Consider the following 24,805-nt stretch of genomic DNA (forward strand, 5'->3'; position numbering starts at 1 on the left):
TTCCTCCTCACCTCTGTCAGCTGCTAACAGCCCCCACACCTCAGGTGGACACACACCTGCAGCCATCTGCCAGGCATGATATGAAGAGTGGGCACTTGAACCAAAGTTCTAAGCGAGTCTCAGGTCAGTATGTCTGCCAGCACCCAACCCCTGTAAGAATCCTAAATACTTGGGGTGTTATCTTCCCAGGTCCTGTCCTCATCTTACTCAGACACCCACCACAGGGCAACTCCATGGAGGCTTCTTAGAAGCCCATCACTATTAGGGTTACTATTCTGCTGATGGGGATCTAACCCATGGTTCCTCCAACAGGGTCTGGACTGGGTGAGGTGCCCTGACAAAGGAATCTTGACTATCGATCAGAGTTTTGGCCTTAGAAGAGTGGACAGGATTCCTCCCAATTTATTCTGAACAGAGAAAGATAAGCACAAGAGAGTGTTGTTGAGAGACTTGGACTTATGAGAAAGAAAAGGGCCAGGCAGTGGTGGTGCACACCTTTAATCCCACCATGTGGGAGGCAGAGGCAGGTAGGACTCTGTGAGTTTGAGGCCAGCCTGGTCTACAGAGAGAGTTCCAGGACAGAGCTCCATGGTGAGAAAAGAAAGAGAAAAGGCAATGGCTGTGTGACACGGGGCTTAGATCCCAGTTCCTTGAGAGACTGGAGCAGGAGGATCATAAGTCCAAGGTTAGCCTCAGGAGCAGCTCTGTGTAGTGAGATTCTATCTTAAAAAATAAAAGAGGGCTGGAGAGATGGCTCAGTGGTCAACAACACCGGCTGCTCTTCCAGAGGATACATGTTTGGCCAAAGGGTACAGGTTTGATTCCCAGCATCCACACGGCAGCTCATAAATAACCCAGTTCCCTTGTCTGGCTTCTGAGGACAGCAGGTGTGCACATGGTAGACAGATACACACACACACACACACACACACACACACACACACACAATTATTTCAAAAACTTGTTTTTGAAAGCTAAAAGAACAGTTCCCAGGATATGTCTCAGTGCTTGGAAAGAAAAGTAAGCAAGAGGAGAGGAGGGGAGAGGAAGAAAGGGAAGGGGAGGGGAGGGGAGGGGAGGGGAGAGGAGAGGAGGGGAGAGGAGAGGAAAGTGTGGAAGTATAGGAAGAGCAAGTTGGTAGGAGATTGTCAGGGCAGGTGAAGGTCCTCTATCAAGAAAGAAGGAGGGAGAGAAAGAGGAAGGGAGGGAGGGAGGGAGAGAGAGAGAGAGAGAGAGAGAGAGAGAGAGAGAGAGAGAGACTGTATTTGTGTTCTTTGGTGTTCTTTGAAGCTGGGCTCTGGGGCTCTTCCTGTGTTTGGGTTCCCATAAAATCCCCATAATGGCTCCTGCTTCTGGAACCAATCAGACTTGAGTGAGACTGTTCCCAGCAGTCACGCAGAGGCTCCAGATGCTGTCTGGGCCTTTTCCCTGTGTGCGGCCAGGAGCTTCCCCACCTGCGTGGTCTGAAGAACCAGTGTGGGTTTCCCTGATTTGTTCAGGAAGAACAGCAACCAGCTGTCAGCTCCACTCGCAGGAACCCCTCATTCCCTACAACGAGGAGGAGCCGCACGCGCATGCGCATGAGGGCCTGAGGTGGGAAGGCAGTTAAGGCCAGAGGCTAGTAGTCCTCATGAGGAGGTCCATCCTGAAAAGCTAAGCTCTATAGGAGCTGTGAGCCACCTGAGCACCAGGAAGTTTGCAGAAAGGGCAAAAGTGTTTCCCTGGGAGACAGAAGGAAGCAGCTGGCTTCCAGGCAAATCAATGGTCAGCCAGCTGGGAGGAGAAGCCCTTTTGGAAGTGTTCTGAAGTGACCCGCGTCCCCTCGGTTCACAATTCACCCTTTCCCAACGCTCTGAAGAAAAGGGCAGCCAGAGAACCTTTCACCTAGACAGGTGGATCCCATTTATTCCCTGGGCTCCCGGGGTGTGCGCCTCAGGACCAGCCCATGGTGGGGGGGGGGGTGACTTATTTTCAGATGCAGGAGGAAGCAGAGCTTCCTGTTATCCACTCCTGGTCTGCCAAGTCCCTGATTGTCTACTGGGCCTTTTCCAAGGGGACAGCCACCACCACGCTGAGGTCCCTGCTAAAAAAACCAAAGGGAGCCCTCAAGTAAAATGCCCCAAGGCAGCATGGGAGCCTGATTCTTCAGGGGCTCGTCACAATCATGGGTGGTAAGGAAAGGAACATACCGCCATGTATTTAGCAACTGTCAGGAGCTGAGCCTAGGGCTCATCCGGTTTATTTCCATATAAAATATGGATAATATATAATATAAAATATATGCATGTTTTATTTAATTGTTGTTTGTTTATTGTGATACTGGAGACGGAACCCAGGGCCTCATTCATGCCAGGCAAGCCCTCTCCACTGAGCCACACTTCAGCACCTTATGCTTGAAAAACTACATTCCTTTCTCTCTCTTGCTTTCTCTCTCTTTCTTTCTCTCTCTCTCTCTCTCTGCATGTGTGTGCACATGCATCCATGCTCATGCATGTGCATGCATGCATAAATGCCATGATGTACCTTTGAAAGTCAGAGGACAACTTGCAAGAGTTGGTTCTCTCCCACCATGTGGGTTCAGCTTGTGGGGTTTAGCAGCAAGCCCCATGGAGCCATCTTCTCTGTCTCTTAGCCCTTTATATGGACAACACATAAAAGCTTTTAATAGAGAAAGGATAGAAAGGCAGACAGAGAAGATAGTGCTTAGACTTTTCCTTTGTAGTTAACAGAACAAGATCCTATTGAGAGATTCCCGGTTCTCTTTGGGCACACCCTCCTCCCCACCACAAAGCAAAGACAGCCGTATCAATGAAAAGTGTCCCCTGAGAGAATAATTTAAATAACCTGGCAGCTATAAAATCCGAGATTGTATACAGTGAATACACACAGTTCAACCTCCCTGTTGAACATGTATGTGTGTGGATGTGGGAGAGTGGACATTTGTGGGGGGACAGGGTTCGAATGCAGGTCTTGGTCCTCAGGCACTGCCTACCTATTATAGAGACAGTGCCTTTTGTTGGGCTGGAAGTGGCCAAGTACTAGGCTAGGCTGGCTGAGCAGCCAACCCCATGGAGCCACCAGCTTCTTCTTCCCAAGCTGGGATGACAGATGTGTGTTACCACATTCAGTTTGCACGTGGGTCCCGGGAACCTAACTCAGGTGCTGTGCAGGAAAGCTAGCACTTATCTTACTGGGCCGTTCCCCAGCCCTAAACATATTTTCTAAAAGATAAAATAGCTTACTTTACTCCCAACCCCTGAAGGGAAAGACACACAAGACAAAACTAGACAATCCTGGTGAACTCCCAAGGGCAGAGTCAGGCCTATTTGCTTACCACTTTGTGAGCACTGCTGGCTGCCGCGCGCGCACACACACACACACGCGCACACGCACACGCACACGCACACGCACATGCACACACACTGGTACTCACTAAACACTTGACAATCAAATCCAACCCCAAGCTGCATGTGCTGCCTATCAAACTGGCTTCATTGTCTCTTTGCTTTGATTAGTTTCATCAACCCTCGAGGCCTATGAATTTCTGGGGCCACATGAATCATGAGCACGGCTTGTTTCTAGAACTTTGCAGAATTGCTTTTCTGGTCCCTACCCAAGGCAAAAATCTTCCTCGAGCCTCGACATTTCCAGTTTGATAAATATCCTGACATCCACTCAGATTCCAGATGTGGTTCACCCACTGAGCTCAGCTGTTTTCTCTGTCGCTTGATCACCTGCAGGCCTCAACTTCCTCTTTGTTTCTTCCCTAAATGATTTTTCTCTCCTGACATTTTCCCAAAGACAATGTGATTTGATGGGTCCGTTTCTCTGGATGCTAATTGGGCCTCCCATCCTGTGGGCGACATCTTTATATTTATGATCATTAACTTGGAAAATGGATTTAGAGGCAGTAAGGTTCTCAAGGGTAGACCAAAATACAGTCGGTACGGTCCAACTTAGTTCTAATAGAGGCTGTGTCTAGGGGACAAAGTGAAAGGTAGTGGTCAGTTTGAAATCTTCTGAACCAGTAAGGATATGAAAGAGGGGCTGGTGAGATGGTTCATGGGTAAAGGGGCTTGCTGCCAAACTTGATGGTCTGAGTTTGATTCTAGAGGCCCGGTACGGTAAAAGGAGAGAACTGACTTCTTCAAATTGTTCTCTGATCTCCACATTCATTTCATGCCTGGTAAGTACACACACATACACACACACACACACACACACACACACACACACACTGTACAGTGAGAAATGACTAAGGTAACAGACATCCATAGTCACTTGTGTTGAGTAAAGCTGGTATTACAAAATGTGGAGTAGTCAACTCGGGCCAGGCAGACACTGGACAGCTAACTGCCCAGGAAGACGCCCACTCCCGTGAGTTGGCCTAGGACCCCGGTGTGCTTGGCCCCAAGGAGTCAGTGCAAGGGGCATGGGGTGGCATTCTTAAGTGGGCAGTGAGCGCCCCCCCCCCCCAGCTGCTTCAGTACAGGAGGGGTGTCTGAGGACATTAATCATCAACTCAATGGTATGTGGAGTCATCTGGAAGAGGGGCCTCTGGGCATGCCTGGGAGGGGTGTGGTTATCCTGTGGGTGGAGCCACCCCCTGATTGGGATCCTGATCTGTGTAAGTGGGGGGCATGACACAGTGGGTGGGGAGCATATGTGGTGGTGGCTGGCACAGAAATGCTTTAAATTGAGTTTTCTCTATATCCTAAAGAATTGGGGATCCCCGCGAGTTGCTACTGTTTGTAGTCAGATCTCCATCTTCCCCTCGCTCCATGTGACGCCTGTCTTAAAGACGGTGGAAAGGTTACGGCTGCCCACTCCGGAGGCTGAGGTGAGAAGAGAAGAACACGAAGAGGCAGCAGACCACGCTCACCAGCCTTCCGTGTCCTCCACTTAGCTCGCTCCTGAGCAACCCTGGTAGCTAGGCAGTTCATCGGCACGCCCTGCCTCTTCCAGCCCCCTCACGGGGGTGCCTAAGGTCACTGCTGTCCCGGGTCCAGGCTCCTTCTTTGGATATGGAACTCAGCCTGAGGGGTAGTAAAGTAAACTGTTCTCCAGTGACAGATGGGTCTCAGGTGGAAAGTTAAGGCAAGAGGAGAATAATGGAACTGCCTATTCCAACTCTCTTTTTTTTTTCCCCCTTTTGGGGAAATGTCATACATAAAACTGAAGGAAGCAAGATTGCGCCATAAAACGTATTTTCTCAGCAGCTGTTCTGTAGAGTGGTCAAGGCCTGGGCTGCTGAGCTAGATAGAAATTAAGTAGATACCTCGGCAATGAGGAAGAGACCCCCCCTCCTTTCCCTAGAGCTCCCTGTAAAACCTATAAGAACGTTCTGGGGTAGGGCATGGATTCCTCAGATGGAGGGGGGGAGCAATAAGAGCTCCTCTCAGCGGGAAGTTCAAACTGGAAGGGACAATACCCATCACGTGATCTTGGAACATGGGACAGCCGATAGCTCTTAGGACTCAGGTCACAGAGGGCAAGGGCAGTTGCCTGTCTTTGGATCTCTGAGAATACGGCTGAGCTCTGTCCTGTGGTCCCAGGGAAGAACTGGGTCTGGCCAACTACAGGTGGGATGGAGCAGCCTATGTTGCCAGCAGGTGCCTGACCTCCCTCTCAGACCCTACACTGGCTTGACCTAACGTGGTTCTAGATGGAATTAACCAATGTTGACCTGTATAAGACACTGAGAAGCTGACTGGGGTAAGACACAGAAAGTGGCCAGCCAGTGTAGTATCTGCAAGGTGCTAGACATTTGGTAAGTGGGAGTTCATATATCAGCTCGGTCATGAGTCATAGAGCAGGCCCTATAGCTATCTCCTTGACTTGCTTTGTTAGGCTGTTCACATTTACTCAATGAATGTTTCAGGGCATTTTCTAAAACGTGACACAGTTACCACAGAAAGAAAGAAACGGACAAACAAAGTAAGACCCTGTGATAGTCAGGAGCTTTGTAGTTTTCAAGGTACTTTCCAAGCCTGGTGACATCCTCACAGGCCACTGATTGGAGACATACAGATGTGTTCCTCCATCGCCTCACTGCCCAGACTCTAGATCTTGGCTCCTGTGTTGGGTCCTTCCTGGAAATTTAATGCCAGAGACTCCATTGTGCATATTATGGCTGCAACCTTTGCAGGGACCAGTGCTCAATGAAAATTCCATGAGGCCCTATTCAACATGTGTTAAGAATTACAAGACAGGGATTGAAGAGATAGTTCAGTGTTAACAAAGAGCTGTTTGTGCTAGAAGACGGGAGTTGGGTGCCCAGCACCCATAGTGGCTGGTTCACAGCCACCTGCGACTCCAACTTCAATGTCTGATGCCTGAGGGATCTTCTGACCTCAGAAAGCACCTACATTCGTGTGTGTGTGTGTGTGTGTGTGTGTGTGTGTGTGAGTGTGTGTGCATACACATAGGCATATACACACATACATACCTGTAATTAAAAATTTACATATATATATATATATATTTTTTTTTTTGAAGATAGCAGAGCATTAAGAAGAAAATAGACTACCAGCAGTCACTGGGTTTGACTGTGGCTTCAATGTGTCTTAGAGCTGTCAGAGCTGAGTGGGTAGTCAGGCTGCAGGTGGACTTACTGAACCCCTTACTGCACACCCTACTATGTGCATGAAATCCTTGCCCCTGAGAGCTGACAGCTTACAATGTGTATCACAAGCTCAATTTAAACAGAAGCCCTCAAACCTGCCCTAGATTACACAGACCAAGTGAGGATTCTCCTGTGTGTGCTGTGGAAACTTTCCTGGGGAGATGAGGAAAGGCGCTTGCCTGGTCACTCCCAATAGGGTTCCAGTGACAGAACAAAGTATGCTTTCACCAGACTCTAGCTTGGGGACAATGAGTCTATTGGCTTTATGTACAGAGCATGGGGAAGGGGGCTGAATCCAGGAGTGTCAGTGACTCCAAGCAGCCTCATTACAAGAAAGTTCTACCCCAGAGTGGATGGCTACTCCCACATACCTGCAAAGACAGAGTGCCCCCTTCCCTTCCCTTCCCTTCCCTTCCCCCTCTCACCCACCCCCTTCCCCACTCTCGGTTAACCTTCTTCATTCTATATCCTTTAGTGACTTCTGAGACCAGGAGAGCATATGGAGTTAGCAGAATTGTATGCATTTGGGAGGCAGGCATAGGAAGCAGTGGCTGATACCTCAGGTGAGGCTCTATCAACCCTCCTTGCCCCTTCCTTCTGAGGGAACGCCAACAGGTTTGATCTTGATGGTCGCTTGCAAATAGGCACAACTACTCTGATGAAAAAGGTAATAATGGCTGCTATGCTCGGAGGAAGGACAGGAGTCTACAACAGTGTGTATGCACATGTGTGTACAGGTACATGTCCACAAGTGTGTGTGTGTGTGTGTGTGTGTGTGTGTGTGTGTGTGTGTGTGTGTGTGTGTTTGTGTGTGTGTGTGTGTGTGCTTGTGGAGGTCACAGGACAACTTTGGGTGTCATTTCTCAGGCACTGTCTACTTTTAAAAAGCTAAACAAAAACAGGGTCTCTCTGTGGCCTATAACTGGCCAAGCTGACTTGATGGTGAGCCCCTGGAATTCTCTCGTCTCTACCTCCCCAAAGTTGGGGTTGTAAGTGTGTGTCTCCACACTTGGCTCTGTAAAAACTGGGTTCTGAGGGTTTAACTTACATCCTTGCAAACATTGACTGAGGTGTCTCCTTAGTTCCCACAATGAATATTTTCCTTTTTTTTTAATTTTGGTTTTTGTTTGTTTTAAGCTGTTACCTGGTTCCAGTGAGATGTCAACAGCTAAGAGTTCTTACCACTCTTGCAGAGGACCAGAATTGGGTTCCCAGTACCATATCCAGTGGCTCATGGCTGCTTCTAACTCTAGATCAAGGGAATCTGATGTGATCTTGTGGCTTTCACCAGTTCTATCTGTCTGTCTATCTGTCTATCTATCTATCTATCTATCTATCTATCTATCTATCTATCTATCTATCTATCTACACACATATCGAGAGAGAGAGAGAGAGAGAGAGAGAGAGAGAGGTTTTAACATTCAGACAATCACAAACAGTGAGTGTGTGATGGAGCGCCTGAGTGCAGAAGGTGGCACCCCCAAGGTTAACAGGTTGCTGAGGATGGACCAGGGAGGAAGGGTGGGCCCATGTCTAGCCTCAGCCAGTGCAGAGACAATGGGAGTGGCTTGAAGTCACCTCTTTCCCCAGCCTGGCAGTCAGCAGCATGTCCTTAGCACCTGACCTTCTATGAGGGCTGGTTGGTCACCTGACAAACGTCCACCTCTCCCTTGGGGACTGAGGGCAAGAACTGCACATAGGGACCTCTGCATAAAGGATTATTGGAGGAAGAATGGAAGGGCAGGGAGAGGGCAGAGGAGGGACTGAGGCGAGCGAGCCTTTGGCAGTAGTAAGAATTGAACCCAGGGCTCTGCAGCTTAGTCACACCCTAGCCCTGAGCATCTGATACTCAGACTTCCACTTTCCCTTTCTGGGGAAAGGAAGGATTTGCTTTCGTTTTCTCTCCCAGTGATAACAATTAGAGTAAGTCATAGGACTCAAGGCACAGCTTGTAGGGCAAGGCTGTGGCTTGCTGGAGAGCCATTCGCCTCACCCCAGATCCCATTCTCAGGCCTGAGAAAGAAAGAAGAAAAGGAAACTAAAGAGTCAAAGGAAAAGGAGCGCTCTCTTAATTTTCTTTTTTCTAATTTTCCTTCCTTCCCTCCCTCCTCTCTTCCTTACCCTTTTCTTCCCCCACTCCTCTTCTGTCCCCCTCTTTTGCCTCCCCCCCAATCCCTTTTCTCTTTGCTTTTGCACAATGGATTTCTTTTTGCAAAGGTAAGTAACTGTCAAAAATCAAACATTTTATGCGAAAGTGGGGATTTGGAGCCGGATGTGGTGACTCACACCTGTAATCCTAGCTCTCAGGAGGCAGAGGCAGGGGGATTTCTGCAAGTTCCTGAACAACATAACAAAGCTTCATCTCAAAAAAAAATTTTTTTTAGTTAAAAGTCAATGAATAATAAAGTATGTACTATTATAGGAGTTCCCCCCCCCACCTCACCACGGGGGAGGGGACAAAATGAATGGATAGAGGTGGGCACCAGTGGGTCCTGACAGGAATCTAGGCCACGCCTGGACAGAGAACAGAGAGAACACAGCACAGACCCAGGGAGTTAGGAAGCAGAATCAGGTTGTGATTCAGGGAGCTCAGACAGGGTCAGCCTTCTCAGACCAAATGACAGAGTTTAGAAGCCAGGACAATGGCTCGGGGAGCAAAGTTGATAGCTATCAAACCTTAGGACCAGAGTTCAGTCCCTGGGAGGAAGATGATGGAGGACAAGATCCGCCCCCCTCCCCAGCCATCCTCTGACCCCCACATGTGTGGATGTGCAGAAATAAATAAATGTAATGGAGAGGTTTAGCCTGAATGCAGCCAGGACTGATCACAGAGCTAAAAGTGGGATCGAGAAAGTAGTGAAATGCATGTCAGATAAATGGCGAGGAGATGGCACCAATTCTTAAGTTAAAAAATAGAGAAAAGGAATGAGAACGAGGCCTTTTTTTCTTGGTGGTTCGCGCTTTGATCGTATTTGCACACAGCATTGTCCTCTTCTTCTCTTTTCTTTATTTCAAAGTCATATGTACACCAGGCTAGTCCAACACTCACTATGTAGCAGAGGATGGCCTTGAGTGAGTTTCTATCCTGTCTTCATCTCCGGGCTGTTGGGATCACAGACCAGACAGGCAGCTCACCCAGTGAGCCAGGGCCCCCCCCCCCCCCGGCGTCTCCTTGCCTGCTCTCCTTTTTTAAAAAGATGACATGGAGTCGCTTTAATGGACACTCTGACTCTTTCCTCAGAGATAAGAACCACCAGATGTTTAAAGTTTACCCTTCGAGTTCATGTTAAACATTGTCATCCACCAGCCGGGGTACACAGAGACATGTCTTGGCTTTTTTTTTTCCATTCCTTTACTTTCCAGAGCTCAACCCCATAACCTGTCCTCACCAGCTACCTTTTTTCCAGCCCCTTGGGCGACTCCTGCTCTCCCCACACCCGTGACCTTCCCACCTCCCTCCCTAGATTCTTCCAGGGTAAATCTTATCTTCCTCTTCCTCTCCCTACCTTTGTTTTCCTCTTCCCCCTTTTACTCTCTCATTCTGAATTCCTTCCATTTTTGGCATATTGGACCTGGCTTATGTGATTACTGTTAGTTAGCTTTGTGATGCTGTAACAGAATACCTGAGACTGTCAAATTAAAAAGAAGAAAGGGTTTTTTGAAGTCATAGTTCAGGGCCTTTCAGCTCACGGTCAGTCGGTCCTGTTGGTTTAGTGCCTGTGGTAACCAACCACATGTGCACTGGAGCACATGCAGAGAGAACTGCTTGTCTTCTGGTGGCCAGAAAGTCCCCCTACCCCCAGGGTGTTAGTGACAGAAAGACCAACCTTTTATATTAAAAAGTATATTGTAGGTTTTTACAAGTATACGTTCGTATCAAAAAAGAACTGTCTAATGCTAGCAGATTGGTACCCTAATAACCCCACAGTGGGTCCTTTCCCACTGGTCCAATTTCCTCCCACTGAATCCCACCTCTTAAAAACTCTGCCACCTCTTGGCAGTGCCATGATAAAGATCCAGCCTTGACACACATGGGGACCACCATGTGCCACGGCAGCTGCTCACCCTCATAAGCTGGATCGCCTCTATTTTAAGTGGTGAGTGTATTAAGTCTCTGCTTTATCAGACAAACTAAGAACTGCCCGAGAGGTGGGATCGTATCTCTTCCTGTATCTGTCATAACCTACAGTGCAGAGGTAAGCTTAAACAAGGTGATCAGTAACTGCTTAGCGAGTGAATAAAACCATTCTGAAGTTTTTTTTAACCCATGTGTGTGTTTGTGTGTGTGTGTGTGTGTTATGTGTGCATAGATGTGCATACAGAGGCCAAACACTGGGTGTCTTCCTCAAAAGCAGGCTCTCTTGTTGAATCTAGTGTCCACTGATTTAGCTAGAGATGACCAAACTGCCCCATGGGTTCCCCGGCCCAGCCTTTTATGTGGGTGCTGGGAACCCAGACTCAGGACTTCATGCTGATGTGGCGTGCACTTTACTGACTGAAGCATCCCCCTGGGCCCTGAGAGGTTTTCCTATGTCGAAGCTGATGACAGTCTCCTGCTTCTAGACACTCCAGGGAATTCTTAGCTTTGTGTATATAGACCTCAAAGCCTTTGCCGATACCAGCAGAACCATTATTTCAGTAGCATCCGGTTGCCTTGCAGTCATATGCTTTATTTTATTCATTTCATAACTTTACTCTGAGAAAAGGAAGCTGAAGACCTTGGTGCCAAAATGGAGATCAGAGTTCCCAGGCCCTTTTGACACGTGTCGGTGTATAGAAATGACGGAGAAGCAGGTCCTCTCTGTGTTTGTCCCTTCTGCTTCCTGGACCTCAAACATGATGGCGGAAGCTTCGGCAGCTCTCCGGGGGCCTTAGACATGGAAAACACGGAAGACAGTGTAACAAGGGAGTATTGTGGTTTCTGGCCCACAGGGTGCTGCACCAGCCCTGAGCTGATCGCTTCCTACGCAGAGGAGGAGGAGGAAATGCACTTGATGGTTGCTTTGGCTTCTGCTTCTCTGTGTTTCTCCATTACTTGCTGTTAGGCTTAATATAGCAAGCCTTTCTGAAGCCTGGTTGATAATGGTGTTAATGAGCCAGGCATGGTGGAGCACGTCTTTAATTCCAACACTGGAGGCAAAGGCAGGCAGAGCTCTGAAATCAAGGCCAGCCTAGTCTACAGAGTAAGTTCCAGGACAGCCAGGGCCACACAGAGGAAACCCTGTGTCTTAGTTAAGGTTTTACTGCTGTGAACAGACATCATGACCAAGGCAACTCTTACACAGACAACATTTAATTAGGGCTAGCTTACAGGCTCAGCAGTCTAGTCCATTATCATCAAGACAGGAGCATGGCAGAGTCCAGGCAGGTGTGATGCAGAAGGAGCTGAAAGTTCTACATCTTCATCTGAAGGCTACTAAATAAGGCCACACCTCCCAACAGTGCCACTCCCTGGGCCACACATATACAAACCATCACACCCAGTCTCAAAAAACAAATTAAAGAATGGAAGGAAGAAATATGGTATTATTGAGTCTTCATTCTCTAGGGAAAAAAATTATGCCAACCCAGAAAATGGGTTTTTCAGTGCTGGGTCTTGTACCTACTGTCTAAACGGAGTGAATTATGCGGCACATATTTTATTCTGTTTCCATTTTTGGTACAACACATGAACTTGAGTTCTCTGCAAGTTTCATTTTGTGTGTGTGTGTGTGTGTGTGTGTGTGTGTGTGTGTGTGTATGTAAACCTTCGTTCTTCCTCAAAAGACACAGAACATGTGTGACTGTACTGGTTGTGTGGCCACCAGCTCCTAATGTACACCAGTGGCCTTGTCAAGGATGCACTTTAAAGCATTTCTAAAGTAAGCAGTGAAGAGTGTGCTGACACCCATCGTCGTAATGATGCACTCAGTAATCATAATTGCCAGCACTGGGTCTTTTAAACGTTCCCAAATGGTATTGTTCTAGAGCCCAGGCTGGCTTCAAAATCACCAATGTTCTGTTTCATCAATCCAGTGCTGCGATTATACTTTCAACCCAAAATTTATCCTGCCTATAAGAAAAGCAGGAACGGGTATTGGAGCAGAAACTGGGGGAATGGCCAACCAATCATCGGACCAACCAGAGACCCATCCCATGGGCAAGCTCCAATCCCTGACACTATTAATGCTACTCTATTATGCTTGCATACAGGAGCCTAGCATGGTTGTCCTCTGAGAGGCTCCACCCAGCAGCTGACTCAGACAGATACAGACACCCACAGCCAAACGATGAATGGAGCTTGGGGATTCTTATGAAAGAGTTGGGGGAAGAGCTGAGGACCCCTAAGGGGATGGGAATTCCACAAGAAGACCAACAGAATTAACTAACCTGAACCCTTAGGGCTCTCAGAGACTGAACCACCAACCAAAGAGCATATACCAGCTGGACCTAGGCCCCTCCCTCTTGCACATTTGTAGCAGATGTTCAGCTTTGTTTTCATGTGAGTTCAAAAAAATGGGAGCAGGAGCTATCACTAAAGCTGCTGCCTGTCTATGGAATCTGTTTCCCTAACTCAGCTGTCTTGTCTGGCCTCAGTGGGAGAAGAAGCACCTAGCCCCACCCCACCCCACCCACCACAAAGACTTGATATGCCAGGGTGGGGGAATGCTGGGGGGGTTGCCCTCCACTCTCTCAGAGGAGAAGGAGGATTGGGGGGGGAGGGACTGTGGAAGGGGCAGCAGGAGGGGAGACAGCGATCGGGATGTAAAGTGAATTATAAAAATATAAAAAAATAAAAATAAAAGATGCCACGGCCACTGCTGGCTACAGCAACTGTTGTCCTCGGGCAAGGTTCTGCTCCTCACTGAGGTGATCTATGAACGAAAAGGTAAGTGGCCTACAAATGATGTCATCAGCAGGTGGCCTGAGAGTCAATAAGAGGCAACCACCAGGTGCTTGGTGGGGAGGCCCGGGCAGTAGGGGAAGAACTGGAGTAATGGATCACCAGGGAAACACTGGTTGGAGCCCATGTGAGCTTGGATGATGTCCTCAGTAAAAGTCTACGATTCCTCCAGGTGGCATCGAGCCACCTTGCCCTCATTGTCCATACAGCTTTGTGACAGCTTCTAATGCTTCATGTGTTCCGGGAGAGATCACTACCTCTCATGAGGACAGAGTCCCAGAAAGGATGGTTAGTGTCTACACAAATTCCCCTGGGTGGATATTATTTCTCACCAGTGGATCACATCCCTAAGCAAGCTACCTTCATCTGACATTTCTTTAAGATTACATAAAGGAGACCAGATCATAGCTCAGTTGGTGGAGTGTTTCCCTAGAATTAAAGGATTCCTAGGTTTGAGTCCCAGCACCTCATACAACTGAGTATGGTGGTCCATATCTATAGTCCCAGCATTTGGAAAGCAGAGACAGGAGGATTACAATGTTAGGGTCATCCTTGGCTACAGAGTCAGTCTGTGATTTCCTTGGGCTAGACCCTGTAATGCGTAAATCATTATGGTCCATTTTCAGTCTGAGGTGCACATCAGAGAGTCATGGAGAGCAGGAGGTTCTAGGCCCCTGTCTTCCCTAGGAGGCTGCTGGACCTGATTCCAAGTTCACCACAGGCCTGAAAAGTCACAGACAGTCTACTTTGAGACTGAGCCCAGTATGAGGAAAGGAGGGAATGTCAGGCCCAGGGTAGGCATTAGATAAGGCTTTATATCTTGGACCAATGGCCTAGGGAATCTGGAGAAGGGACAGTATCAGGGAGACTGTATCGCCCTGGACGACTCAGCCGATGAGGAATTCAGGGGCAGAGAAACGCAATTAGAAATATAACAACACATTTGTATCAAATTGCCAGTTTGGTGGTTTTTATCTTCTCTCTAGGCTGATGCCCAAGACTTTAAAATAACACTGTTAGTCTCCAGTGCTCTTGTTACAAAGCAGGATCTTTATCTTGTTTCTCACAACCCTGTTCATAGATCCATAGACAGACAGACAGAAAGACTGAATGAATTACACACACAAAGCCAAGTATAGGATCTCACTTTTTCTTTTAAGTTTTTGTTTTGTTTCTCAAAACAGTTTCTCTCTATAGCCCTGGAAGTCCTCGAACTCCCATTGTAGAGTAGGCTGGCCTTGAATTCAGAGATCTGCCTTCCTCTGCCTCCTGAGTGCTGGGATTAAAGCCATGCACCACCACTGCCCAGCTTGGGTCTTACACTTTTAAAAACTCAGCATTTAACAGTAGCAAGGATTGCCTGGTTTACTTAGTGAGTTCCTGGCTCCCAGAGCTACATGAGATTTTGTCTCAAAACCACAAAATAAATAAATAGCTTTACCTAAAGGGCCTGGTGATCGAATATGTGTTGTGTATGCATGGGGCCTTGGGTTCCATCACCAAAATTAAAATCAGATGAAAATCACATTTATTGTGGAGTGGTTTTAAAATACCAGGCAAACATTTACAAAGGTAGCTAATCTTTCATTACTAATGACAGCATCCAAAGTCCAGGGCATGTCAGTGTGTGTCCCCAGAGTGACACAAACAAGCGCAACGCTTGAGTCTTGAAAACCTGTATTCAAAGCCAGGCACGGAGGTACATGCCTTTAATCCCAGCACTAGAGAGGCAGAGACAGGCAGATCTCTGTGAGTTTGAGGACAGCTTGGTCTACAAAACAAGTTCCAGGACAGCAAGGGCTGGCTATGCCTTTGTCTCAAAAAATCAAGAGAAAAAAAAAAAAAAACCCTGTATTTAATGTCTTCTGAGTAGCTAGCTTCTCATCAGTAGGAGGCTGTGTCTGTCTGTCTGTCTGTCTGTCTGTCTGTCTCTCTCTCTCTCTCTCTCTCTCTCTGTGTGTGTGTGTGTGTGTGTGTGTGTGTGTGTGTGTGCAAACACCTTTAGGCAATGAGCCATCTTGTCCATCCCAATTCTACTCTAAAGAAAAAAAATGAGTGAAATTCACATGACATAAAATTAATCATTTTATTTCATTTTGTGGAGTTGAGGGTCAAACCCAGGGCCTTGCACATAGGCAAGCAAACCTTCCCCCTTGATCTACTTACACAGCCCAAACTGACTGTTTTGGAATAAATGACTCAATAGTGTTTGGTAGTGCGTGGTGTTGTAAGATGCTTGGCTATACCTAGTTCCTGAATTTATCCACCACTGCACAGCAACACTCAGCCCTAATTAAGCCGTGTCTTAATTCCCTGTGTCTGCAGCCTCTATCACTCACCCATCTGAGTTATGCCTCTCTGGGTTTATTGGCTCTAAATATTTCGCATAAATGGACTCAAACAAGACGTAGCCTTATATGGCATGCTTTCAAGACCATTTCATGTTGTAGCATGTATCAGATCTTCCATTTTAAGACTCACATATATCCCACCAGTCCTGTGTGTGTCTGTGAGCATGTATCCAAGACATCGGATCTGCAGAACTAATCAATGGTGCCATCCACTGACAGATTCAGAATTTGAATAGACAGTTGGTAGGCGCTGCAACTATGGAAGGTAGGAGTGTGGGTCACAGGGTCTTTGAAGAATAGTAACTTGCATGGCCTCGTCCTCTTTGCTCATGTTCAAGTGAGAGGCTCCAGTTTAGAATAAGTGTCTATCATGATGTCTTACACAGGCCTAGGGATAGTAATGGCAGCTGCCCATAGACGAACGTCTAAAGCTCAGAGCCTGTGGTGGTTTGAATGGCATACATAGGCACATATGCTTGAATATAACTCTGTCCCTAGTTAGTGAAACTGTCTGCAAAGAATTAGGAGGTGTGGCCTTGCTGGGAGAGGTGTGGCCTTGCAGGGAGAGGTGTGTCACCGGGAGTGGGCTCTGAGGTTTCAAAGGCCCTTTCCAGAGCTCCCTCTGACTTCCCCCACCCCCCACCCTGTGAATCAGGATTTAAAGCCCTCGGGTATTCTGCTGCCCCTGCTGTGATGATCATAGACTGAAACTCTAAAAATTGTAAGCAGGCCCCAAATTAAATGCTTTCTTTCATAAGAGCTGCCTTGATCATGGTGTCTCTTCACAGCAATAGAAGAGTATCTAAAACAAACAAACCTTCCCTCTCTTTACATTGTTTCCTTGGGTATTTAAATGAGGGCAAACATGACTAACATACCAAATATGTGTAATGCAATTTGCTTTTCCAGCTAAGCCTGATGCATGTTCGGGTTGAGCCCTGTACTTTTAGTAAGAACTCTGTAAAGGACATATGCAAAGATCTAGACGTTTATTGACAAAGTCTCATCTGAACTTACACTATTAGGCTACACTAGAGACTATGTAATGCCTTCAAGTGCTCTACACTATAAATGTTATAACTAAGAAAGGCTGGTTATAATTACACTCCACAGAGTCAGGTATATAGGGCTGTAACCTATAATCCCAGCACTTAAGAGGCAGGAAGATCACCCTCAAGTTCAAGGTCAGCCTGGTCTACATAGCGAGTTCCAGATCAGTCAGGACTACCTAGTAAGGCCCTATTCCAAAAACAGAAAGATTCCCTTCCACCTTTGCCTTTCAGTCTTATATATAAGACAATCAGTGGGGCTGTAGCTCAATGCTAGAGACCTCCCTTGCATGTATCAAGCCCTAGGTCCAATCCTCAGGCCGGAAAAACAAGCTATATAGACAATTAGGACAGGAGACAGACCCATGTCTCAGAATTGTCCCAAATGTCGGTGGAAAGGAGTCACACATTTTGCACAGGAGACGGGAAGAGTCTGAAAGCACACACCACCCGGTCTACAAATCTAGCCCTGCCTCTTTACACAGTCATTGACGAAAGACGGACTGTGTGGTAAACGGCTGCTGGTCCACAGGAACCAGCCTGGTCTGCAGGGACTACTCTACAAAGTCTTTGATGAGACATTCAAAATTTTTTCTCTGTGGATCCTGTGGCCTGCAAGGTGGCTTTCCTGGCCATGGTGGGCATGATGGGGTAGACAGGGAATGTTTGATGGGGGAGGCAGGCAGCACAGCCTTGTGCTCTAAGGACAAGCTTTCCCAAGAGGAATGTAACATGAATGCTGTTCTAGTCACACCCAAATCCTGGGCAAAGGTTCCCTGCTGTGAAAACTGCAGCAAATCGTCTCCCAAAGGGCAGCCACCAAGACCGGAGTATCGGAGTATCACTGCTGTCCCTGCTCCAGGGGAACAAGAGGACTTCCTTCTTACTTTCTTCACACCCAGAAATGACACAGCCACATCTCTCTGTCGTGCCTATGGTTCCAGCGACTCTAGAGACCAGCCCTAGAGATCAGAGCCCCTTCAAGGCGTCCCTTCAAGTCTCACAAAGGCAGCTCCTGACTTCACTGGACAGCGAGGACTTTTGACTGCATGCTCTGTGGTTTCCTGTTCATCTCATCCATATGAAAGGTGGTGGCTTATCACAACAGCGTCAAGATGGGAAATACATTTTTATGCAAGCCAAGGCCAAAGCTGAGGAGCTGGGGGTGGGGGGCAGGGCTAAGGAGATGAGGGGGAATGGGAAGTTCAAGGCTGACACACTGCAGGCCAGAGAAGCAGCCTTCGCTCTTTTCCGGCCCTAAGAATAAAAACTCCCTGATAGGGCGGCGTTCTTCTTCCCTATTATGGACATGTGGTTTGGACCTGGAGAACAATTGTTCCCTATAAACAGAGGTGGGCAGCCCTGCTTTCCCTTCCTTTTCCTTTGAGAGTCATACAGGCTGATGTGGCCCTAGACACCCTCCAACTACAGATTACACTCTGTTTGAATTAATAAAACCTTGTTGGGTTTATTGCTGGTTTTAGGGCTCAGTCCCTTATTTGGCTTTGAAAAAGGATACATCTCTGCTGATTCATAGCTCCCCTATTGTACTGGACACATGAAGGATATAAGGACACCCGGAGCCTGGGAACAAGGGGACAAAAGAATCAAATGACAAAGTGAAGGGGTGGAAGCCATTGATGCCACCCTGAGTCTGTCCCTGTGTGCCTAAGCACAAATGCTCATTAAATGACACTTCTGTTGATAAGAAGGGGCTTCTGGGGGCTGGGAGTTTATCCAGGTACACGGTGTTAATGTAGAGAGAGGTCCACGGATGATGGGGGGGGGCTTTGTAGTCACATAAGGATGGGCTAAACTAACCAGCTCTTTGTGTACCCCAAGGATCACTGTCCCCTCTGAACCTCAGCTTCCTTACTTGCAAAGCCAGATGAAGAACACAGAGGAAAGGGGTGGCCAGTGGAACACAGCAGTGCAGGGAGGGGGCCTTTGGGGGAGACTGGCTGGCAAGCCAGCAAGTGACCCCTTAGGGTCACAGCTAACCAGGCAGAGGCACCACGGGTTAGATTCAGTCACTACGGGTAGTACCGGCTTTGTAATCTGATTTCACACTCTATCAGAACACCCTGTTTTCAATAGGTTAATTAATGTTAGTCTGACTCATAGATGAGAGACTACCCTGTCACTGATGCAAATGAGACATTTTGGCCTCTGGAAAACCCTGTGCTCTGAGCACTCTTAGTTGATGGGGAAGCACGGAGGAAATGTGGTTGAGAATCAGTGAGACTAGATGGTGCTAATTAAATGAGATGGTCTATTAGCTGCTTACGTCACAGTTCTCTTCCCTATACATCACACCAAACAACTTTCCTTTCCTGTTGTTGAGTGTCCGTTCATTCACTTTCCCCTTCTATGCATACTTCTTAACAATGCTCAAATTTTTAATCTAGAATCGTGGGCACACTCACTGACCCATAGGTATCTATGAGACAAGTGCCACTTGCAAGTTCTGTTCTTCTCTAGCTATAATAATAATAATAATAATAATAATAATAATAATAATAAAAGATACTTATCCCATACCCCAGACAAACCATCAGTGAAGGCAGATGTATGACTTCATCTGACCCCGTTAGATCTTGAGAATCTTATTGGGTGTATAGAGGTGGAGCACTCTCCTTTGGTCGGGCCTCTGTAGTTTGTAGATTTGAACCTGAAATATGGTTAGCAGCCAACTTGCCTCTCTAAGGATGTAGTTGAGGAAGACAGGACCCAGAAAACCATGGGCAATAGGCCTGGAGTTCTGATCAAGCTCTTTATGTAGCCCACTTCTCCTAAACAAATGCTTCCCAAAGGGGAGGGGAGAGAGAATCTGCCATCCACCTAACTTCAAGCCTGCGGACTTAGGCCAGGAATAGACCACATAACCTGCTTTTTTACTTGATAGAATTCACCTCTCTGCTCCTCCAGGTCTCCAGCTGCTTCACTTCAGGTCCAAGGGCTTCCCAGCCTCTGTAGTTGTGGAGACCAACACCTGCTAATATGTCTGCCCTATTTCCCTGATGATCTCCTGCTTCCTGAGCCCACATGTACAGCCATCCCCTGGAGACCTCTGACCCACACAGAATGGGCCAGAGAAAAAGTTGCTAGTTGCTGAGGCTCTGTCCACTGCAGATGGGAAACAGTTGCATCCCTCCACAACAGCTCCTGTGGGCTGTGTATGTGTTTGTCAGTGAGCTCCGTGGTCTTGCTTTGTACCTATAGTGAGGCAGAACATCACAGCAAAAGCCTAAGACTGAAGTATCAAGTATTCTGTTCACCTCATGATAGCCAAAGAGAATGATGCAAAGAGTGTCATTTTATACTAAAAACACACTTTAAGCTTTAAAAAACAAAAACAAGGAAAACACCAGGCAACTAAGAACAACAACTGTCTTTGGCTACAGGGTTCAGGTACCTCAAGGAACGTGCCCTGCAGTGGCCTAACTTCTCACTGGGTTAAAATTTCTGCTACTTCCCCAGAATGCCACAGGGTAAACACAAAGCCCCCAACAAGAGATCTTTGAGGAGACAGACAAAATCCAGCTATAGCAACATCAGGAAGGGCTTTGCAGATGTGCATAAGGGCTTGGGACCCACCGGATGGTCCCAGATTACTTACTTAGGCCAGATACAATCAAGGTCTTATAAAAGGACCAGATTCGGGGTCGGAGAAGGTGATGTGGTGCCTGAAAAAGGGGGGTCAGCACCGTGCTCTGAGGAGAGCAGAAGAGGTCACAGGTCAAGGGTCACCTGTGGCTCCTGGAAGGTGACTGAGGTCAGGAAGTGTGACATCTCCTCCCAGTCTGTCAGGAAGCTTCGGTGAACCACCACTAAGCACAGAAACAGAACTTTCAGAGACACGTTTGCCTTGTTTAAGCTGATCAGTGTGTGGAATTTGTTAGGGGCCACGAGGGACTAGCAGGCAAAAGGTATGCCTGAAGGGATGTGAGGCAGCTGGAACACGTGACTTTCATTAGCCGAGGCTGGATCCTAACTCCATCACACATATATAACCACCACATTTCTTTCCCTAAAGAAACCATAATTTCCAGGGAAGACTGACCTCGGTCAGAAGTCCTTCCCACTTCAGAACGTGACCCAGATGATGTCAGAGCGTCAATGATCCTTGAGCTACCATCAATATATCTGTGTTAGCCTGTACTTGTCGCCGCTATGTCTAAAGAAACTCTTATGTGGTTAGCACTGTCCCACTCCTTAAGATGTCTTCTATGGCAGCCATGCTAAAGGATTACCTGAGTGTCCCAGCCGGCTGTCACAAAACACTTAAGGTAGGGAAGGCTCCTTATGGCTCCTGGGTTCAGAGGTCTGAATCCAGCATCTCTTGTCCCTGTTAACGAGGGTCTACGACAGCATGGGGACACCTTGGCAGGAGTTCATGTTAGGAGACGAGGCTGCTCACCTTACAGCAGCTAACTATCTGACCCCTAGTGACCTAATCAGCTCCCCCACCCATTGCTTTTCTTAGGGGGTGAAATCTATATGCGTGTGGGTTCTACTAGACTCTTTAGGAAACGGTTTCTTAGAGAAAGAAACCTTAGATTCACAGTTCTTAATTATCCATCATCCTTCAGAGTGTTATTATTGACCTAAGGGGCAACATCTTTCCTGAAGATTGTCACTCTCGCCTCTCAGGTAGGCGTGATGATCAGGAGCAGCCTGTCCAGCCAGTGACTCAACTTTATTCTGTGCTGTGACTTAAGTCTAAATATCCCTCGGCAGAGGGCCCTCGGTGCGACAACCGTGGACGGGAATCAGCGTGCTGAGCAGGAGGAAGAGATTCACGTGTAGTGGCCACCTCCTCTCCAGACCTGGAGGGACTCCCTTAGATTTCTCCCCGTGCATGGCAAGGGTGGCAGATCCCACACCCTCTTTCTGCAGCTGCTGTCCCAGGCTCTGTCCAGTTTTATTTGTGTTTTGTCTTGAGACAGGGTCTCTCTATGTAGTCCAGGCTGTTCTGAAGCTCAATTTGTAGACCAGGTTGGCCTTGAACTCAGAGATCTGCTTGCTTCTACCTCCTGAGTGCTGGGATTAAAGACACGTACCACCATGCCCAGCAGCTGTTTAGTGTTTTGAATGTCTGAACCCTGGATGAAATTTAAATACACTGAAGGTCCAAGCCCAAAACACATCAAGATACATTTTTCCCATTTTTACTGCCTCTATCTGACCTGGCGGTCAGGCTCATAGGGTTGAGACATTGTCTCTTGAGACAGATCATACCGTGTCTAGTTCCAGCTGGTCTCAAGCTTATGTCTTTCAGCCTCAGCTCCCACGTGCAGGCATTACAGACTTGACCCATCACATTAGGCATGCCTTATCCCTGCTTAACGCACAGAGTTTCGTTCATGTCTACGATACAGGCTGTACACATCACTTCAGGCCTGCTGTGATAAGAATAGAAGACAGGATGCTACGAATGTGTATCCCAGCTCAGCAGATATTCTGATAGTCTGCCCAGGTTTAGCCCCATATCTCAGAAAAACAGATAACAGCATCTGGTCAGTTAGAAACACCCCAATAATTGGGCTAACTGCTGTCTCGGGGCTGGCAGGCCGATGGATGAGCGGGGTCACAAGGCTGATAATGTCAAGTTGTTTTTTCCTGAGGAAACCCACTGTCAGCCTGCTTTATTACCTACTCTGCAGGACGTACAAGGAGCTTCTGTACAGGAAAAAAAAAACCCCATCCAGACCCAGGTGTTGTACTTCACGTTTACAGTTTTGAGCATGGAATGTTCTGGAAAACATGTCCATTTCAAAGCTCTTACCTCTGACTGACCCCAACCAAGGCTTCTAATGAAGACGCTAAAGACAACCCTTGAGGCTGACCTGCTGGAGTCCAGAGCTCCCACCTTTTGAAGCCGGAGCCGGAAGTTATCCTGACATGAGACGTGATCCAGGTCTGTATCAGCTGTGACCATCCTCGGGTTCTCTCTCCTCCAAAGCCTCTGTTTCCTCATCCTGGAAACGAAAACCATCTCAGGTGATTATTTCAGGTCCCTCTTGCTCTGCAACTCTGTGAATCCATTCATGGCCAGAGGGATTCCTTCTGTGTGTCTTGGAAGACATCCAATTCAGGATTACTTATTCTGAAAGGCAGCCCTTGCTTTGTTGGCTGGCCTTGGGGAACCCAGACTTTTTTTTTATGATGTTATGGGAGGGGGTGACAGGGAGTGCCTAGCAGGGGTGTCCTCTGCCTCTGGGCTGTATCATTGGCACCAATTCAGACTCTTTGGTGGAGGCCATCCCTCCCTTGTTATGTGGTTAGACCTGCCACCTCCAGGGAAGTACACGCAAGACAATAGCTCCCTTTGATAGGGGAAAAGGCCTTTCGGTTGTGGTAGGCAGCCCCTAAACTCTGTAATAGAGTTCTGCTGACTATTGCTATAAACCATGCTTATTTTCATTAACTCATACAGGTTTTAATGGAATGTTGTGTTAGCTGTTTGTTACTGTAACAAATACTTGAAGTCCTCAATGTATGAAGGGAGAAGGCTTTCTTTGACATATGGCCTCAGAGATCTAGCACACCCATGCCACCTAGACTCCTGTGGGAGAGTCAGATCCCGATGGCAGAGGGTTGGAGTGACGTGAAAATGAGCACATCGTGGTCAGGGAGTGAGAGAAAGGGAAAAGGTTCCCACAGTCTCCTGGGGCAGGCTCACAAAGGTCTCCAACCAGCCCCACCCCTTCATAGGCTCAACCACTCCCAGTTGCACCAGGGACTGGAACCAAGCCTTGAGGATACAGGTCATTGTGGGGGCATCCCAGATCCAACCCATAGCAAGGATACTACGGACATCATGGTGTGCCTGAGAAGAATAAACTAGCTCAGCTGGTCATGGTAAGGTGTGCCTATAACTCCAGGACCAAGCAGGAGGTAAAGGCAGGAAGATTAAGAGTTCAAGACTAACCTAGGCTACGCAGTGAGTTTGAGGCTAGCCTAAGCTACAGGAGATCCTACTTTTAAAAAACAAAGAAGGAAACTAGTTCATATAGAGCATCGAAAGGCATCTGATATAAAATAATTTCTGATAAATGCCGGTTCTCAAGTACTATATTGGCTGCTTTTTCATTATATCTATCTATATATCTATATCTCTACATATCTATGTCTCTATATCTATGACAGATGAACTGAAGGCAGAATCTAAATTTTAGCTCACAGTTTGGGGGTACAGCTAATACGGTAAAGAAATCATGGCAGTAGGAGATGGAGGTGGCTTGTTACATCTTGTTACATTGTATCCACAACCAACAAGCTGAGAGATGGATGCTGGCTCTCTGTTACATTCAGTTGTGGTCCCCAAGCAGTGAGGTAGTGTGGCCTAGATCCAGGGTGAGTTCTTTTTTTCCCCCTCCCTTTCTAGAAACACCCTCAAAGACACACCCGGAGGTGTGTTTCCATGGTGATTCTAACCACGCCCACTCCAATCAAGTTGTTAGAGTAACCATCACAAGCATTCGAAGTGAACACCAACTGTTCCTATCTACCTGAAGTCTCTCCCTCCCTCCTCCAGACCGGCATCATCTTTTCCTGATCTCAAGGGGTACAGCCTTGAGATGCATAGTCAGTTCTTGGAAAATGCCCTCTAACCTATTTCATTCATTTTGAAGTTGCATTTAGTTATCCTTTGCTCAGACTCAGGCTGGTATAAAATCCCACCACCTGTTTTTTACTAGACAACTATTACATTGGAGCAAATTCATATTGTATATATTGTGATGATAATTCTACTCTTTCCTTTTAAAATAACAATTCTCTATAAAAATTAATGTAAAATTCTCTGAAATGTTTACAGTGTGCTCTCGCCATCTTTGATTACCCTGTTGCTCCCCTTGCTTGACTCTCTCCTATATGGTTAAGATTTTCTAAT

At 47.3% G+C, this 24,805-nt stretch overlaps 1 long non-coding RNA gene across 1 annotated transcript; it reads right to left on the reverse strand.

The window, feature by feature from the left end:
- Window positions 1–18,439: 18,439 nt before the first annotated feature.
- Window positions 18,440–24,305, reverse strand: Gm39713. Its single transcript, XR_865777.2, has 4 exons — window positions 24,095–24,305; window positions 22,781–22,889; window positions 22,150–22,313; window positions 18,440–18,492 (listed from the first exon to the last, which is right to left on the reverse strand). It is a non-coding gene; the product is annotated as a predicted gene, 39713 (long non-coding RNA).
- Between the last annotated feature and the right edge of the window lie 500 nt (window positions 24,306–24,805).

This window comes from Mus musculus, chromosome 1 (genome assembly GCF_000001635.26).
Source record: "Mus musculus strain C57BL/6J chromosome 1, GRCm38.p6 C57BL/6J".
Taxonomy (NCBI): Eukaryota; Metazoa; Chordata; class Mammalia; order Rodentia; family Muridae; genus Mus; species Mus musculus.